Source organism: Haliotis rufescens, unplaced genomic scaffold (genome assembly GCF_023055435.1).
Source record: "Haliotis rufescens isolate VD_foot unplaced genomic scaffold, xgHalRufe1.0.p SCAF_14, whole genome shotgun sequence".
Lineage (NCBI taxonomy): Eukaryota > Metazoa > Mollusca > Gastropoda > Lepetellida > Haliotidae > Haliotis > Haliotis rufescens.
In genome coordinates this window covers 8,521,657-8,527,656 of record NW_025963824.1, presented here as the reverse complement: position 1 = coordinate 8,527,656, position 6,000 = coordinate 8,521,657, and the positions used below count along the sequence as shown (strand labels likewise).

The 6,000-nt window shown below is 35.8% G+C and overlaps 1 protein-coding gene across 1 annotated transcript in view; it reads left to right on the top strand.

Annotated features, from left to right (window-relative positions):
- The first annotated feature begins 1,250 nt into the window (after positions 1–1,250).
- The window catches only part of LOC124128027 (NAD(P)H-hydrate epimerase-like), a 257,930-nt gene continuing 253,180 nt past the window's right edge, over positions 1,251–6,000 (top strand). Inside the window, exon 1 of the mRNA XM_048395723.1 lies at positions 1,251–1,618. The gene's annotated coding sequence lies outside the window, so the exon portion shown is untranslated. The remainder of the gene's footprint in view (positions 1,619–6,000) is intronic.

Genomic DNA, 6,000 nt, shown 5'->3' with positions numbered 1-6,000 from the left:
TTTACTTTTTCCTGGTAAGACCGAGTATGAAGTTTTACTTTTTCCTGGTAAGACATGATGAGTAAAGAACCAGATGAAGTTTTGACTTTGTGTTTCAAACATCCATTTTTCTAGAAGGGAAGACAAGAAATGAAATGCTTTCATTATGAATCAAACCCACAACCTACTGCCAGTAGTCAGGCACTCTATCCACTAGACCATCTGGTTGAAGATAGGTGGTTCGTTAGAAGGTACCATGTTTAGCGTACATTTCCTTGCCATGTGTATTTTATGAGGGTTTCTTTTGACTGTCATAACCTTCTTTTACACATGATATTAAACAAATATTTATATATGTAGTTTCAACAGTACATAAGTCAGATAATCCACTACGACAGCAGTATGAAGTTTTAGTTTTTCTTAGTAAGACCTGGTATGAAGTTTTACTTTTTCTTAGTAAGACCGAGTATGAAGCTTCACTTTTTATAAGTAAGAGTATGAAGTTTTACTTGTTCTTAGTAAGACCAAGTATAGAGTTTCACTTTTTATAAGTAAGACAGAGTATTAAGGTTTACTTTTTCTTAGTAAGACCAAGTTTGAAGTTTCACTTTTTATAAGTAAGAGTATGAAGTTTTACTTGTTCTTAGTAAGACCAAGTATAGAGTTTCACTTTTTATAAGTAAGACAGAGTATTAAGTTTTACTTTTTCTTAGTAAGACCAAGTTTGAAGTTTCACTTTTTATAAGTAAGACAGAGTATGAAGTTTTACTTGTTCTAAGTGAGACCTCGCTAGTAAAACATCACGTCAGTGCCTCAGTTTTACCAGGTCAGTCCCTGCTCGCATCAGGGAACTAAAACCTCGGAGTCGTGTTTTATCCTTTCATCTAAACCACCTCGAAAAACACGTTCCCCCTGCTTGAATCTCAACTAGGTGTTCTTTGAAGTGACATATACATTTAACAGTGTTTTCATAAAACACCTTCAGGAAACACCCAGCATACAACCCATCATTGAAACCACTTTTTGATTTAAGTTTTCCAATTTCAACCACATTCAGAAGTGCAACAGTTGCCACCTTGAAAGACCTGGCCCCATGTGTGAAGCCTGGACGTGTCGTTGAAGTAGATTTTGACACTGGACTGAGAAACCGTGAAGGTTGCAGTTTCACACCTCATCCCACCAGCATCAGAAGCAGCTACAGGTATTGATCCATCACAAGCTGTGGCACGGGCCAATTCTCTATGCCTTCAGTTACTGCAGCCTCCGTAGCATTCACGCTGTTCCAGCTCTCCATCCAGAGGTGTAGCGAAAGGACGGTGCGATAGCTTGTTACAACAGCTCGACAACTCATTCGCCGCTCGTATAGCATCGCTGGTCCCCTTGCTATAGCATTGGTCGTTTGCATTGTCACAGCATTGGATGCGATTGAGTTTGCGGTGCCCTCATGAACAAGTGGCTGGTGAACAAACGGTTCAATTGAACTAAGGCTCTCGCTGAAACCACATTGGGAAGGTGTTTCACTAACAGCGGTGGATCATACACGGTGTGTTTGATGAGTTCATTGCACATGTGGATTTTTGGATTGGAAATATTCCCATTGATCTGTTTGTGAATTGTGGAGTTTCCAGCTTTGAAAAATGTAAGAAACCCTTTGATCTTTTTCTGGAAATAATTGATAAAATCTTCATGTTTGATTGTCAATAATCTTTTAGAATGAAATGTTTGATCCTGATTCAAGTAATGATTTTCATTAAGTTTCTAGAAATTGCACTTTGCAATTTTATCCTTTTTACAGAAGTTTGTAATTGTTCTAAGGTGTCATATTTTAGATTGAAGTGGTATTTTTTTTAGGATGTTTCTGTTTTTTCATCATGTGAAGTGAAGCTTTTCTCGTAGTAGGATAATAATCATATCTCATATTTTGATATTTTGAGACTTATTCACCACCTTTAACATGAAAACATTGTTACCCATGGCAACAGATCTGTTTTTCTCAACTCCCTGGAAGTATAGAAACCCCAGAGGCTTAAACCCATGAAGACCCAGGGTAGAATAGGTCTAACCCCTGCTTGTCGTAAAAGGCGACTAACAGGATTGGGTGGTCAGGTTCACTGACTTGGTTGATGCATATCATCGTATCTCAATCGCATGGATCGATGCTCATGATGTAAATCACTGGATTGTCTGGTCCAGACTCGATTATTTACAGACCATCATCATATAGCTGAAGTATTGCTGAGTGTGGCGTTAAACAACAAACAAACAGACAAACAAACAAACAAACCCAGAGGCTTAAACTCCTAATGGGGCGGTCGGGTAGCCTAGTGGTTAAAGTGGTCACTCATCATGCCAAAGATCCGAGTTCGATTCCCCAAATGGGTACAGTGTGTGAAGCCCATTTCTGGTGTCGCCCGCTGTGATATTGCTGGAGTATTGTAAGCGCTGTAAAACAATATCCTCTCAATTAAACTTTTTTATAAATAAGGTCTTGAAATATTGTATTTGAGAAAAATATGCAAAATACATCACTAACACCCAATTTATTTGGAGCTGCTTATGTACAAATGCATCAAGAAAAGTCCCAAAAATTAATGTTATAACAATTTGTGTATTTACCTAAGAACCTTTTTAGCTTGAGTGCCTATATATCTTTACGATCTTTATTTGCTGATCGAATGTAGGCATCACATCTTCATGAATTATGTAAAGAAATAATACGAAAACTGTAACCTGAAACAGCGCTTTACGCAATTTAAAAAAAAAGTCATTATTATTGGTTCATGGATACACAACAGACATGACCCAAGGGGGTGAAAATATACTATCATAAAACTATCAATACCCAGTGTGACTGATGACGTGAATAAATAAATACTCAATGGCCTGGAAAACTCTCTGGAGGCCTGATTTAATATAACAATAAGCAATTGATATAATACTAAACAACTAAAAACGGATAAGTTACATCAGAATCAGATGCGATTATTCTGTCCTAATATATACTTCTCAAAATAAGCTAAAGGACATCCTATTCTTTCATAGAGCTATATATAATCTGCCATGACATCAGTGTTTGAAATAGTTCTTTTCAAGACAGTCTTCAAAGTAACCTGCCCTCATTCAGAAAAATTACCAAAAATAAGAGACAAATCGCGTTTTGATTCAGAGGTGAGGTGAGGTGGTGAGGTGAAATGGGGTTTAACGTCGCGTCCAAGATTATTGCACTTATAAAGCGACGTGCATGTACGTGTGTTTGTTTGTGTGGCTGCTTGTACTAGTCCGGACTGATGCCGATTTATAGTGCTAGCACACTGAGATACCATGCCGCAGTTTAACATGAATACCCCACTCAGACACAGTATACTGACTCCGAGCCGACCAGTCCTGGTTTTTGCCCCTTAATGCCGAGCGCCAGACAGGGTAACAACAAGTACGATCTTTTAACGTCTTTTGGTATGACACAGTCATGGATCGAACCCTGGCCTTTCCGATCTCCGGGCGGACTCTCTACCACTAGACCACGGAGGCGGTCTGTTTTGATTCAGATGAAATAATGCAAACTACTTGAGAATAACAAGAGTCATCAGAAGATGACAAATCCCCCAGCTCTCACAATAGCAAAAGGCACCACTTCAGTCTCTGGTTAATTCATGTACCAAGTTTGATGAATTTTTTTACCGTTTTCAAGTTAATTGCTCCGGAAATGAAATATGGACAGATGGACAAACCAGGTACGACTATAATATATCTGAATAAAACTGAATACATAAGTAGTCTTAAGTATCAGCCAGAGAGTCAGGCAGGTGGAGGAAAACTTCATGCAGTCCGACAGAAAAGTTACCAGTCACAGGCAGGCGGGCAGGCCGTATATTTCTGACACTGCATGGCATGACAGATTAACTATATTCTTTTATATAACTATAGTTCATCTGTGATGACAGTGATGGCGTGACAGATGAACTATATTCTTTCATATAACTATATAGCGGCAGTCGGGTAGCGTAGTGGTTAGAGCATTTGCTCATCACGCCGAAGACTCGGGTTTGATTCCTGACATGGGTACAATGTGTGAAGCCCATTTCAGGTGTTCCCTGCCGTGCTGTTGCTGGAATATTGCTAAAAGCGGCGTAAAACCATACTCACTCATATAACTATAGTTAATCTGTGATAGCAGTGACGGTGTGACAGATTAACTATATTCTTTATAAAACTATACTTAATCTGTGATGGCAGTGATGGCGTGACAGATTAACTATATTCTTTATATAACTATAGTTAATCTGTGATGGCGTGACAGATTAACTATATTCTTTATATAACTATAGATAATCTGTGATAGCAGTGATGGCATGACAGATTAACTTTATTCTTTATATAACTATAGTTAATCTGTTATGGCAATGATGGCGTGACAGATTAACTATATTCTTTATATAACTATAGTTAATCTGTGATGACAGTGATTGCGTGACAGATTAACTATATTCTTTATATAACTATAGTTAATCTGTGATGACAGTGATGGCATGACAGATTAACTATATTCTTTATATAACTATAGTAAATCTGTGATTGCGTGACAGATTAACTATATTCTTTATATAACTATAGTTAATCTGTGATAGCAGTGACGGTGTGACAGTTTAACTATATTCTTTATAAAACTATAGTTAATCTGTGATGGCGTGACAGATTAACTATATTCTTTATATAACTATAGATAATCTGTGATAGCAGTGATGGCATGACAGATTAACTATATTCTTTATATAACTATAGTTAATCTGTGATGGCAGTGATGGCATGGCAGATAAACTATATTCTTTATAAAACTATAGTTAATCTGTGATGGCAGTGATGGCGTGACAGATTAACTATATTCTTTATATAACTATAGTTAATCTGTGATGGCGTGACAGATTAACTATATTCTTTATATAACTATAGATAATCTGTGATAGCAGTGATGGCATGACAGATTAACTATATTCTTTATATAACTATAGTTAATCTGTTATGGCAATGATGGCATGACAGATAAACTATATTCTTTATATAACTATAGTTAATCTGTGATGACAGTGATTGCGTGACAGATTAACTATATTCTTTATATAACTATAGTTAATCTGTGATGACAGTGATGGCATGACAGATTAACTATATTCTTTATATAACTATAGTTAATCTATGTTAGCAGTGATGGCGAGATATTCTTTATATAACTATAGTTAATCTGTGATGACAGTGATGGCATGACAGATTAACTATATTCTTTATATAACTATAGTAAATCTGTGATTGCGTGACAGATTAACTATATTCTTTATATAACTATAGTTAATCTGTGATGGCAGTGAAGGTGTGAAGGATTAACTATATTCTTTATATAACTATAGTTAATCTGTGATGACAGTGATGGCATGACAGATTAACTATATTCTTTATATAACTATAGTAAATCTGTGATTGCGTGACAGATTAACTATATTCTTTATATAACTATAGTTAATCTGTGATGGCAGTGAAGGTGTGAAGGATTAACTATATTCTTTATATAACTATAGTTAATCTGTGATGGCAGTGATGGCGTGACAGATTAACTATGTTCTTTATATAACTATAGTTAATCTGTGATGGCGTGACAGATTAACTATATTCTTTATATAGATAATCTGTGATAGCAGTGATGGCATGACAGATTAACTATATTCTTTATATAACTATAGTTTATCTGTGATGGCAATGATGGCGTGACAGATTAACTATATCCTTTTATAACTATAGTTAATCTGTGATGACAGAGATTGCATGACAGATTAACTATATTCTTTATATAACTATAGTTAATCTGTGATGGCATGACAGATTAACTATATTCTTTATATAACTATAGTTAATCTGTGATAGCAGTGATGGCATGACAGATTAACTATATTCTATATATAACTATAGTTAATCTTTGATGGCAATGACGGCGTGACAGATTAACTATATTTTTTATATAACTATAGTTAATCT